The sequence below is a fragment of the Solanum stenotomum genome, chromosome 9 (assembly GCF_019186545.1).
Source record: "Solanum stenotomum isolate F172 chromosome 9, ASM1918654v1, whole genome shotgun sequence".
In the NCBI taxonomy this organism is placed as follows: domain Eukaryota; kingdom Viridiplantae; phylum Streptophyta; class Magnoliopsida; order Solanales; family Solanaceae; genus Solanum; species Solanum stenotomum.
Window position 1 is genome coordinate 27,490,271 of NC_064290.1, and position 14,087 is coordinate 27,504,357.

The 14,087-nt window shown below is 39.7% G+C and overlaps 1 protein-coding gene and 1 long non-coding RNA gene across 2 annotated transcripts in view; one reads left to right on the top strand and one right to left on the bottom strand.

The window, feature by feature from the left end:
- LOC125877221 (cyclin-T1-3-like) overlaps positions 1–14,087 on the bottom strand; it is a 557,390-nt gene that overhangs the window by 236,374 nt on the left and 306,929 nt on the right. The window lies entirely within an intron of this gene.
- LOC125877226 (uncharacterized) lies at positions 1,750–2,694 on the top strand. The gene is made up of 2 exons (XR_007447593.1): positions 1,750–2,292; positions 2,485–2,694. It is a non-coding gene; the product is annotated as an uncharacterized LOC125877226 (long non-coding RNA).

Genomic DNA, 14,087 nt, shown 5'->3' on the forward strand with positions numbered 1-14,087 from the left:
CTGTTCCTCTTTTTACAGATCAAGATTTTATCTTGTTGCGGCTGAGCTTCTACTTGAAACTCCAGGTTAATTGTTGCTTATTGTGTTCCAATTTTACCTTCTAGGCTCTCTCTGTTTTGTTTACTCTTTCATTTTCAACAGTAAATAAACTTCCCTTCATATCATTTAATTAGGACCAAAGCTTCTTGGATATACTAATTATTCGACGGTAAATAATCTTTCCTTTATATAATATGTTACTACTACTTTTTCATGCCATTGTATTCGAATCTTGTATTAACAATTTACGTAATAAGCTTTTATTAATCAAAGTGTTCCTTATTCTTGTTATTTCAGCAGGGGAATGTAATGGATTTTATTAACATCCTTAATCATATAAACTCTGAGAAAGTGTCCTCCGTTATGAAGCAACTACAGTATTATGCTAAAGTTGTTTCTGAAATGAAAAATAACTAGCACAGTTAAAAGGTTTTTGCTTTTATGCTAAAGGGTATGGTACGTGCAAATAATAATTCTCTCTTTTCTTTGTTTATAATTTATTTCTTCATATATTAACTTCATTTGTGCATTTTTCTTTAAGTTACGTGTTTCCTATTTTGAGTATTATGTTCCCTAGGAGGGCTGGTGTATGCATTGTGATGAAGTGTATGTAACTCTTAGCTAATATTTGATTCAGAATATTTATGTTTTCTATCTTGCTGATGGAGTGATCTAAGAGGGAGATAAGCGAATAACAACTTATCTAGCTGATGAATAATCACTTCTTAAAGGTATTTATTTTGTTGCTGGTGTATCTCCTCTTATTGTTGACTTGATTGGTGTTCTTCTTGAAATTTTTTCATAATCATGATTTTGTTAACTTGAATCCAGAATTTAGTTTATCTTAGATGACTTCTACACTGCTACGATATTGTCCTTCGAAATATCATCTTGTAAGTTTATCTTAAATACACTGCTACGATGTTGCTTACTATTGTCTTCTTATTGTTTTTAAGTCTCTGTCTTTCTCAGAAATGAAACAATTGTCCACTAATTGTATTTGTATGACTACACACACATATATATAGCTAAAATTAAGTTGCAAGTGATAAGTACTCGAAACTATAACTATATTAGCTAATTAACTAGTATATGTTTGCTTGTCCGCTTAATTTGCTCTATAACAAAGGGGAGCGAAGCCCATTCTTTCTCCCTCTATTGATAGAAGAGCAAGCTACATATTTAAGTATTTAGCTAGTAGGGCTTTCCCACTATAACTATTAATCCACATAGAATCACATTTCCCACTCCTTCTACTGTTGTTGCAGCCATAACAAGTTTCTTCTTTCCCCAAATGAAACTAATAAGATTAAGTTGTGTTGGACAACAGGCCTTCTGGTTGAAACTCTGATGTGTGTTGTATCTGATGGTCAGAACTTACAATGTGTGCCTTCTAGTGTTACAGATCTTTTTTCTACCTCTTCACAGACCATGTACTCCCTGTTTCTAATGTATCAGTTCCAACATATCATATATTACATAAAAGAGAGAACAAAGTCAAGGTTGTACAAACTTTTTGAGATGCAAGAAATTTTCTGCCCTAGTCGAATTAGTATGGTTGTTAATACCTTACATTTTGAGTTTTTAGCTATTCATTTCACATGCAGCTTATTGGAATGTTTTCCTAGAGGATCTTGAGTCTTTGTGTATTTCCAAATCTACTTGGTCCGCGATCAATTGATCAGACAAGCTCAGAAGAGTTATAAAAAGCTTAAATTCTTGGTTTGCACTTGTATAAATGATATGTGTTAGAGACTTGCTGCTAAATTCTTGGGATGATCTCGTTTGTGGAGCTGAGACTTGGTTTCATACTTTTGGGAATTTAAAGCAGATGACTGGTCTGAGATGTGTAAGAATCACGACAAATGTGGACTGCTGCAGCTAGAATCTTTTTTAAGCTCATATGCGGTCTTATCCGTAAAAGGGTCGCGTATCTTTGTGACACTTCTTCAATGAGCTTGTCCTTCACTTGTATGTTAATAACTTGATATTTAGTATGCCAAACTATATTGCTTTTTTTAATGATTCTATATGCATTGTAATTAAGTGTATGTACCTCTTAGCTAATCTTTGCTTCACAATATTTACGTTTGATGTACTATCAGAACAGTCAATGGACTGATTTCCTTGAGAACATTGTGTCAATGGCTAAGCAAGATCTCCGGATAAAGAAATCTGCGACGGAGGTGGTGTTCAATGATAATAACTATGTGCTAGAATTCTACAATATGATGTTATTGGACTTGAAGTCAGGTATGTAGCAACCTATTGTTTAGTCAATTTAAATAATTTCCCTAGTGTTTATCATCAATAATAGAGGAATATCAATCAAGTTTGTCAGTTACTGGTTTCTGGTTTGTCCTTTCTTTTTGTTTTTGGTACAATTTTTCTAGTTAACAATACTATTTGGATTCTTACATCTTACATGTGGTTTAATGTCCTAAGGAATTGGAGCATGAACGAAGTTAGGAGCTAAAATATATGAAGAGCCATGTGACTATGATGAAGACTTCTTGAACAATTGTGATTAAATTTATTTTTGGTTTTGTGAAATTAATTACAAGTATACATCTTGCAATATTTTTTTTTTAGTAATTGTAATATGAGACAATTTTTCTTTTTATATATTTATTTTTAATATCTATATTCACATTATTATTTTGAAGTTATTTATTAGCTAATTTTGTGCTTAGAGTCAACTAAGTAAGATAGTAATGTAAAATATGACAATCAGAAATATGCAAAAAAAATAAAATTATGGCATATAAATATTTTAAAATAATATTTATAGCCTACATAACATTCCCACACTTTTAAAGTGTGGCCTTAGAACGTTATTTGTGTGGCTTATTCATCTCAAATTGTGGCATATACATTAAAAAATACAACACTTAACAAATGTAGCTTTAGAGGAGGTAGCAAATGCTACTCTTTCCAAGTGTGGCCTATGATAGTAAAGGCCACACTTGAAAAATGTAGATCGAGGTCATAAAAAGTGTTACCATATGAAGTGCTAAAAGTGTAGCCTTTGTAGCTTATAGGCCACACTTTTGAAGTGTAGCCTTTAAAGCAACACTTGAAAAGTGTGGCCTTAAATTAAAGGTTACGCTTGCTTAGGCCACCTTGGAAAAGTGTTGCCTAAGGTTGAAAAGTATGCCCTTAGATCAAAGGCTACATTTTTTGATCGTTTAGAAAATACTTTTTTGGGGTGGCGAAAGACCTAAAATGTTGTAGTGCAAGCCCCTTTTGGAATTAATTCCAAAATCGAGAAGTGAATTGGGTACCACAATCGGAAATAATGGACAAAGTCACTCCATGCAACCCTAGCATTTCTCTCAAGTACAACTTGGCATAGTCCTCAGCCGAATAGGAACCCTTCACGAGAAGGAAATGAGTCGATTTCGTCATTTGATCTACTATCACCCAAATAGAGTCATGTTGTCGTTGGGTGCGAGGCAAACCAACAATAAAGTCCATATTCAAGTCTTCCCACTTCCAAGTAGGAATTCTAATATCTTGGGACAAACCTCCCGGTTTTTTATGCTCAACCTTTACTTGTTGGCAATTTGGACACTTAGCCACAAATCCCGTAATATATTTCTTCATCCCGTTCCACCAATAGACCTCCCATAAATCACGGTACATATTGGTGGCTCCTAGGTAAATATAATACCGCGAACTATGGGCTTCAGCTAAAATATGTTCCCACAAGTCATCCACATTTGGAACACATAATCGACCTTGGTATCTAAGTACACCATCTCCTTCTTAGGAGAAAGCCTCAACGGATTTCTTGAGCACCGTTTCTTTCAATTCTACCAAAATTGGATCAAGACCTTGCTTAACTTTCACATCCGCCACAAAAGACGATTCAGAACCATTGTGAACCATAACACCACTTTTGGTGGAGTCCACTAGTTTAACACCTAATCGACCCAATCTATAAACATCTCAAACCAACTCTTTCTTTTCTTCTTCAATATGAGCAACTACCCATAGATAACCGACTAAGAGAATCCGCTACCACATTAGATTTACCAGGTGATAAAGAACAATCATGTCATAATCTTTCAATAACTCAAGCCACCTTCTTTGGCGAAGATTCAAATCTTTCTGATTAAACACATATTGCAAAGTCTTGTGGTCGGTAAATACATCTACATGTACTCCATACAAATAGTGTCTTCAAATCTTAAGGGCAAAAATAACCGCCGCTAATTCAAGGTCGTGCGAAGGATAATTATTCTCATGGATTTTAAGTTGCCTTGAGGCATAGGCAATAACTTTCCTATTTTGCATAAGCACACACCTTAGCCCAATTCTCGAGGCATCACAATAAACCACAAAACCATCCGTCCCTTCCGGTAAGATCAACAGCAGAGAGGAAGTAAGTCTATCCTTCAACTCTTGGAAACTCTTCTCACAAGCTTCGGACCATATGAACTTAGCCTTCTTCTCAGTCAAAGCCGTCAAAAGAGAGGCAATTAAAGAGAAACCCTCAACAAACCTTCTATAGTAACCAGCCAAACCCAAAAAGCTTCTAATATCCGAGGGAGTTAGAGGTCTAGGCCAACTCTTTACCCCATCTGTCTTCTTAGGATCTACCTCAATACCCTTACTTGAAACAATATGACAAAGGAAAGCTACGGATATTAACCAAAATTCACATTTTCTAAACTTTGCAAAAAGTTGTTGGTCCTTAAAAATTTGAACCACAATCCTCAAATGATCAATATGCTCATATTCACTCCTTGAGTAGATCAAAATATCATCGATGAACACAATCACAAACATGTCAAGGTATTCTCTAAACACCATATTAATCAAATCCATAAACGCCGCTGGAGCATTAGTCAACCCAAACGACATTGACACATAATGACCATACCGAGTTCAAAAAGTCATTTTCAAAATGTCATCATCTTTCACCCTCAATTGGTAATAACCCGATCGGAGATAAATCTTAGAGAAATAACTTGTTCCTTGAAGTTGGTCAAATAAATCATCTATCCTTGGGAGAGGATACTTGTTCTTGATGGCAACCTTGTTCAACTGTCGATAATTGATACACATACGAAGGGAACAGTCCTTCTTTCTAACGAACAAAACTAGAGCACCCCATTGAGAGATACTCGGTCGGAGGAAACCCTTATCCAACAAATCCTTCAACTGTTCTTTCAACTCCTTAAGTTCTGCCGGAGCCATACAGTAAGGAGGAATAGAGATGGGTTGCGTATTTTGGAGAAGGTCAATACCAAAGTCTATTTCCTGCTCGAGAGGAATACATAGTAGATCATCTCGGAACACTTTTGTAAACTCATTAACAATGGGGACTGACTCGAGAGAGAAGGGGTTTCAAAATCTACATACCCTTACTAAATGGTAGAAGCAACCCTTAGAAATCATCTTTATAGCATTAAGATAAGAAACAAACTGACCCTTACGCATAGAATTTTCCCCCTTCCACTCTAGGATAGGCTCATTTGGGAACTCAAACTTGACCACACAAAATCTACAATCAATAGAACCATAACAAAAGTGCAGCCAATCCATACCCAAGATAACATCAAAATCTAACATATCAATCTCTACCAAGTCAACAAGAGTAACTCTATGGGACAACAAAACGAGACACTTTCTATAGATCCTCTTAGCCACATTAGAATCACCAACAGGAGTAGAGACAGAAAAAGGTTCTAACAACACATCAGGGAGCACATCAAATCTCATTGCCACATATGTTATCCCAAAAAACAAAGTAGAACCAAGATCAAGTAAAGCATATACATCAAGTTGGAAAACTTTCAACATATCGGTAACCACATCCGGAGAACTCATTTGTTCACCTCTAGTCTGAAGAGCATAAAAGTGGTTTTGCTTAGAAGCATTGGAACCCAAAACACTATGAGTAGCTTGCTTGCCTTCTCTTCCCTTAGTCGTAAGCATTGGACAATCCCCTATTTTGTGAGCACTTTTACCACAACCATCCGTGCCGGCTAGACACCTACTATCGTGCTTCATTCCACACTTAGTACAATTGGACCTAGGCAATGAAAATCCACTACCATTACCTCCTTGAGGCTTAGGGTTAGATACCCTATCTTGGTTGAACTTAGGAGGAGCATTGGAGGAACCTTGACCGGAAAACCTTTGTCGGAATCTTGGACGACCTTGTCCATCGGACTTTGTGTTAGAGAAATTAACATCATCGATCTTAGACCTTTTTACCTCTCGAGACATTTCCTTGAGTTTTTCCTCCTTAATTTGTTGTGCATGCACCATAAGACGAGAGATGTTCATATCATGAATGAGCATTGCAGTTCGGCACTCTTTAACCACCATTTTGGACACACCCGAAATAAACATACTCATCTTAGCCCTTGAATCCCCAAACCATTGATGGAGCATACTTAGACAATTGAGTGAACTTTAGAGAATATTCCCTTATACTCATACCCCCTTGTCAAAGGTTAATGAATTCAAGCACTTTGGATGCCCTCATCTCAAGGGGAAATAACTTGTCAAGAAATGCGGCCTTAAACTTTTCCCAATCAAGAGGACCCGCATCTTCCGGTCTCCCTTCCATCAATTAGTTATACCAAATTAGAGCCACACCTTTCAATTGATAAGCGGCCAACTCTGCCTTTTCCACCGGCGTAACCCCATGATCATCAAAACCTTATAGACCTCATTGATAAACTCTTGAGGATCTTTCTCAACTTTAGAACCATGAAACTCTGGAGGATTCATCCTTGTGAAGTGTCTCACTCTTAAAGTTGTCGTACCCCCATTTGGGTTCACGGGAACCACCACCTCCCTATTGGCTTGGGTCGTCATGGCTTGATCCAATACATGAAAAGCATCCCTAAACTCCGCATTTAACACTTGCTCGGCCAAAGGATCAATCGGAACTTTAGGATCTTGGGGAGAAGCTTCTTGTTTTGCATTCTCCCTCACATTCCTTCTGGTGTAAGCCTTTCGAGAAGCCATGTCCTGAAGAACATAGGATAAGTATTAGGAGAGAGACCTTATAGAGTAACACTCTATCACACGACTTAAGAATAATGAAAAAAGTGGAGTTTCCTAATCATCTTATGGCCTCTCATTCATAAATGTGGCGTGCTTCACACTCATAAACAAGACTATACTATATGTGGTTTATAAGACATTCTAGGACCATTCTAAACCTTGTGCTCTGATACCAAGTTTGTCACGACCCAGGGGTACCCCCTAGATGTAACATGGCATATAGAACCCCGAAGGACTCCATACAAGCCACTTAGATCTCATAACATAAGAAATATAACAATAAGAGTTAAACAATAGTTTAAGTCCAAAACGTTATATAAAAGCTAAGTGGAAGTCTAACCTCTTGTCTCATCATAGCAATATAATACAGTAGAAAGAAATTGGGCCTAGCCCATACATCATGTCCAAAAGAGAAATACATGGATTGATGAGCAAAACAAGGACACTAACAGGCAAAAAGGAAGAAAACAAGCTGAAGAAATGAAGAAGGACGAACCTGAAGAGCGTCAATAGTACTCGGCATATGGCCAAGTTGCTCATCTGACCGCTTAAAGTTCCAGTGTGTCAAGACCTGAAGAAAGAAACTAAGTGGGCGATGAAAAGGAGCAATATCAATGAGTCATTCTGCGAAGCAAAGATAGATCGCCCAAGGTTACAGACCTCGAGGATGCTAAATGTTAAGGTGAAAAGGCGATGGAAGAGGTCAAAGGGCAGCTCGTCGAGTGGTCCTTCGTGGCTTATTTTCGGCGACTATAAATTACATTTTGAACATTAATTTAGTATCAAATTTTCAATCCATTTTAGTCTAGAACAATTTTCTCTGAAGTTACTAAGGAGACTTGAAGGTTTTGAGACTCAATTTAGAGATTTTGCAAGTGGGTTTAGAGTTCTCTTCGAATTGGAGCATTGTAAAGCTTGAATTCCTCTTACCAGTTGATGGCTAATCAATTTGGTAACGATTTTTATATTTTTATGATGTTCGGCTAAAACCCAATTCTTGGGGTGTGATCATGTGATTATGGGTTGAATTAGTTTATGGGTATTGTTCATTACTAGTTTAAATACTATTTTGAAGTGAGTTTAATCATTAATTGAGGATTAATTTATGAATTGTAGTTACAAATGCAATTCTATCTTTGTGTTCTTGGCTTACTTGAGAGAGAAGTTTTAGAACTAAGATTATTGATTAATGATTTGTGGGTATTGGATTGAGCCGGGTTTAGCTCGAGAGAGTGAATCCTAAACCCAATCCTACTCATCTAGCTTCAAAGATTAGATTAATTAAGGTGTGGTTGTTCTTCATTGTCTTACTTGTTGATGTTCGAAAGAAATCACTTGATTCGGGGTAGTTGTTCGAGAGAAAGCTATTTCCCTTTTAGTCTAGCCTACTCACTGATATATAGTTGTTTACTAGTAGTTTCAATTGCCGTTATAATTATATTTGCCTATAATCGATCACATCCCGAGAATCTTTCTCCCTAATGTCGTTTCAAAGTTTTGTGACTATTTGTAGTTGATAATTAAAACAAAAAAACCCATCTGACATTCGTGTCACCCCTCTTGTTTAATTAATGTATTTTGCAATAAATTCTATTCCTATGGCTGATTAGACCACATTTGCACTTCCTACTTGAATTTGAAACACGTATCACTCCCTGTGGGATTCGACCCCAACTCATTTAGTTGGGTTTTATACTGATTTATGATCATTGACACCTAGAATTGGATGAGGTGTGCTTGAAACCTTAAATCAAAATGGCGCCACTGTCGGGGAATGGTGTTGTTTGAAATTCTTTTGGTGAAGTTGTATTGTGTTCTTTTTAGTTATATTTGAATCTACTTACTTTTATTTTTGGTTTTGTGTTTCTTGTTAAAACAAAGGAAGAAATGAGGGTTAATGGAAGTAATGGTAGCCATGTGGGCCACCAAGATAATGTCGGAAACCTCAACGACATCAATGACCCAGGCCAAATGGTGGTGTTCGGGCCATTCGTTTGCCTCCAGCTGAAGGGAACGTTGTGTTTCATATCACAAGCACTATGCTTCAGCTCCTTCAACTGAAGGGTTTGTTTGGAGGGCTAGCTCATAAGGATCCCCATGAGCACATCAGAAATTTTGTTGATGTTTGTGGACCGTTCTCATTAAAGAACATATCTCAAGAATCGGTCCGGTTGAGGTTGTTCCCATTTTCTCTTATGGACGAAGCATGCAAGTGGTTGGCTGAGTTGCCAAGAGATTCTATCACTTCGTGGGACGAGCTTATTATTGCATTCCAAGTGCAATTCTTTCCCCCTTCGAAGATGATGATTCTTCGGGACAACATCCAAGAATTCAAACGACTAGAAGGAGAGCCCCTACATGAAACTTGGTTGAGATTTAAGAAGTTGGTACTTCAGTGCCCAACTCATGGACTTCCTAATAATGTGATGTTGCATTATTTCTATAGGAGCCTTGATTCGGTAAACAAAGGAGTGGCTGAACAACTTTCTTCTGGTGGTATAATGTAACAGCCCTACACAATAGCTTGCCAACTCCTTGATTACATGACCAAGATAAATAGGGAATGGTACACTTGAGAAGACCAAGTCTCTCATCTCACATATAAATTGACAAAAAAATAGATCGAAAAATATCAAGAGAGAGACCATAACATGGCTAAAATAATGACATAGCTGGATATCTTGGCTACGAACGTCATGGGTGTTGGTTCAAAGAGTGTCAATGTCGTGGGGGTTGGTGGAGTGAACCCTGAAGATGCAAGGTTTAAAGTGTTGTACAATGAGGAAGTGAACTTCCTAGCCAACCAAGGAGGAGGTTATCGTACTGACTACCCAAGGTCGGGTGGAAATTAAGGATGGAATAGAGATGAGGGTTGGAGAGACCATGACAAAGAATGGTGTGATCGTAACGCCACTTGGAAGGACAGAGAGAGGGAGAAGGATAGGCATGTTCCTCCCTATGAGCTTCAAAAGCCCAAAGATTCCGAGGGTGGCCGTACGGAAGATATTCTCTCGCGCATTCTCACCAAAGTTGAAGGGTCCGATAAAGTGTTGAAGGAAATGAAGGATGATGTATCGACTTTCAACCAGATGGTGACTTCTCACTCAGTCTCAATTAAACAGTTGGAGACCCAAATAGGTCAAATTTCTTCTTATCTGAACCCAAGACAACACGGGGGGTTGCCTAGTGATACTATTGCAAACCCCAAAAATGAAACTTGAATAGGTATTTGCGTCGTACCACAACGTTAACTAAGGTACTTCTTGGGAGGCAGCACAAGTTTTTATTGTTTTAAGTTTGACTTTAAATAACGGTGCTGATTGTGCAGGTTGAAAAGTGGAGTGTGTTTGATAATGTACAGGTTGGCGAGCCAAAAAGTCCAGTCGGAATACTCGTCGAAGAGGTCGGCGAGCCCGACTTGGACTGTCATTAGACCCACAAAAATCTGAAGTGGAAGTTTGTAAAAGTTGGTGGGCCAATAGTTGAATCGGCGACTCACCGAATAGGTCGGTGAGCCTAATTTTGTCCGTCGTTTGGACCCCCAAATTGACTGGAGGTTCTGTAAAACTCGGCGAGGTAAGTTACTACTCCGCGCATCATCGAGTGGTTCAGCGTGTTCGACTAATACCGTCGAAAGGGCCACAAACTAAAAGGTTTTAAAAGGTCAAACGGTTTAAAATTTCAAAATCTTTCATATTCTCTCATTTCTAACCCCGTACACTCACACCCGCGATCTAGATTTTCCATAATTTCCCATTTTATCACTTTTTGTTCTTGATCTCGTGTTTAGATTTGGATCACATTGTCGCCTATCTATCAAATTCTAAATTCGGCAATAAGGTTGGTTTTCTGAACCCTGAACTTTTGATTAGTAGTTGAACTCGAATGCTCTTGGTAAATGTGTGTTTGTTCTATGTTGGGCCTGTGCTTAAATCGTGTTGATGTGGTTGATTGCTTATTTGGTGTTTTGAAATTGTGCCTAATTGCTTAAAAAAATGATTTCCTGAGTTTCGTGTATTAAAATTGATCATAAATTATTGGGTTGCAGTTATTTTATGTTGGGTCTAGGTGGGTGAAGTCTGAGTAACCCCAAATTGACCCAAATGATGTAATTTTCCCAATGATAGAGCGGTTGACATCGTTATTAAGGGAAAAAGTCATCAAATGGCCAATTTTGGCCAAATCGGGGGAAGTCTGAGTACCCCGGAGGCATGGGTCTTATAGGTCTTTTATGAATTGCATAATGTGTGAGTTTGATTTTGATTTCGGGGGCTAGGGGCTTGATTTTGGAAATTGGGGTTGAAATTTGGCACGTTGGACAGTTTGGCGAACTGGGTCGAGCTCGTCGAACGGTTCCGCGATTCGCCAAGGTCCCCCTTGATCGCTGTTAATTATGTAATTTGGCTTAGTTAGAATCAATAACTTTCAGCGGGAAGCCTGAGCTCGCCGAATGTTTCCTTTGATCGCCCTTTCTGCACCCCTAACCCCTAAAACACACTGTTAATTTCGGCAGACTAGTCTGAGCTCGCCGAGTGATGTCGGCGATTCGCCGAAAGGCCCTGAGCATCACTGACCTATCATTTTTCTTGAAATTTTTTAGGCGAGCCCGATCTGGCTCGCCAAAGTGACTCGGCAACTCACCGAATGGTTCGGTGAGTCTTTCTGCAAATTGAATTCTGCAAATTTTCTTGAACAATTTCTAACTCTTTTCGACGTGTTTTGCAGATATTGCTAGGAAAAATTAGGATAAAAGTGGCATGCTACACCGCAAACGAGCACGGGGCATCGTGATAAATGAAGGAGCTGCTGCTCCCAACAAAAAGGGCAAGAAAGCACCTCCAAAGGGAGGCAAGGGAAAGGGTAAAGTGCCCGTAGCCGAGAGACCAGAGTACAACTCTGGCAGTGATGGGGATTCCTTGGATTCTCAGGCCTCATTTTCTGAGCCTGAGGATGAGAAATTACTTCAGACCCGGCGAGCAGAGATTCGTGCAACGGCTCGTCCAGAATTTTCTAGGATCCCAGAGTCTACCCCTCCTACTGATGATACATTGCTAGCTTGGGCACATATGGTGGTTCCAACACCACCAATTCAGCGTCCTCCTCCCCGGTTAATCAACTGGTTAAAGGCCGGGGGATTCAGGACCATCCTAGAGGAGAAATGCTTATCTACGGATGTGGTGTTACACAGGCACCCTCTTGTGTGGGACACACTCCGGTACCACAGGTTCGATTTATTCACCAGGCCCCGTGTCCTATACATTCCCACCTGGGTCTGAGAATTCTACACTGCATACAATGACTTAGTACCCCAGGGGAAAAAGAAGGCCAGTGCCTTCAGACCGGTACAGTCCGTGGTGGTTTGGGGGAAGATAGTGGGATGCAGCAACGATAATATTAATGTTGCACTTGACAGGGCCACATATATTGAGCATGACTACCAGAGCATGATTACGGCACAGACTCTGGAGGACCTCAAGGGATGGGTTGATCCCCTCATTTCTGACACCACCCCGAGATGGATTGAGGCTAGAGCTCCTATTGAGAAGAAGGACTTGAACATAGCAGCCCGGTATTGGTTCGGGTTCATAAGCAGTTCTATCATGCCCTCGCAGAATGAGTCCATCATCCGCCACCCAAAGGCGTCTTGTCTCGGATCCATTATCGCCAAGAAGCAGCTCAACTTAGGACTGATTATAGAGCAGGGGATGGCCATGAGAGCCAAACAGTACCAGACGTCCCTTCATTTCCCAGTGCTTATTACAGAGTTATGTCGATGGGCTGGAGTTTCTATTGACGAGAAGAGGGACATTGAGTTCACACCTACATCTTTCACCGACATCCGGCGCATTGAGGATGAGTACACACGATGTGAGGCAGATAGGAGGAGATCAGCTCTGGTAGATACATCTCCAGAGGTTGATGTTGAGTCTATACCTACAGAGGCAGGTTTGCCTACTCCAGACTCCGGGCCTTCAGGTACATCTAATTCTACTCCTTCCCAGCCTCTTAGAGCTACTTCAGGCACCACCACCCCAGGCCTCTGATAGCTCAGGCCATGCTCCTCAATATGGGGCACCTAGCCCATTCTGCAGATGTGCGGGCTTCCTAGCTATAGGCAGAGGTGCCCTGGATGATTGAGAGAGTCATCACATCTGCACTCACACCTCTCCAGGCTTCCATTAATGCTCTCACAGCAAGAGTAGTGATTTGTAAGAGAGGACATAGTGTGACTACTGAGGTTACGACTTTGAAAGTCGAGGTTTCTGAGCTTAGGAAAGATGTGGATCATATTAAGTCCACAGACTTTACTTTGTTGTTTGGGTTAGTTGAGATCCTTGAGGATCTGAGTGCTGAAATTTTAGCCCGTGTTGAGGTACCTCCGACTACCACCGGAGATGATATTATGAATAATGTGGCTGCTGCCGAGTTTGAGAATGAGACCGATGAGGATCAACTTGAGGAGCGAGATACAGTTGTCTATGATGATCTAGCAGACCTAGAGGGTGCTATGATTGAGATTGCCCGACAAGCCTCCTTGAGGGATATTTCTATGGCAGGATCCAGTGGAGCTAGTGTTGATGTTACTCCGAGCACTGATGCCCAGACCCAGAGTGTGACCCTGGCATTGATTCCCCAATAGACGAAGTGACTGTGTAGATAGGATCATTCTTTACCTCCCTCTCTATCATTTTAATTAATAGATGTTATTTTAGTTGCATTTGAGGACAATTGCTTTTATTTTAGTCCTCTTAATTGAATGAAATGAATGTGCGGCTACGATGAGGCCAATGAAGTTGCATAGAAAATGTGTGAACTTTTAGCATCTCATTGTGACTAGCCGGTTATCGAATGAGCCTCTTGTGACGAACATTGCACACTAGCGAAAGTGTGGAGTCTTGTTTGATATTGGTGTCAATGCCTTCTGTGTTGAGATTACTTTGAACCATTATGTGATGACACCTAGAATTTTCCCCGTTGGTCCGATTGACTAAGTGATGCAAGCACTAGAAATGATCTTA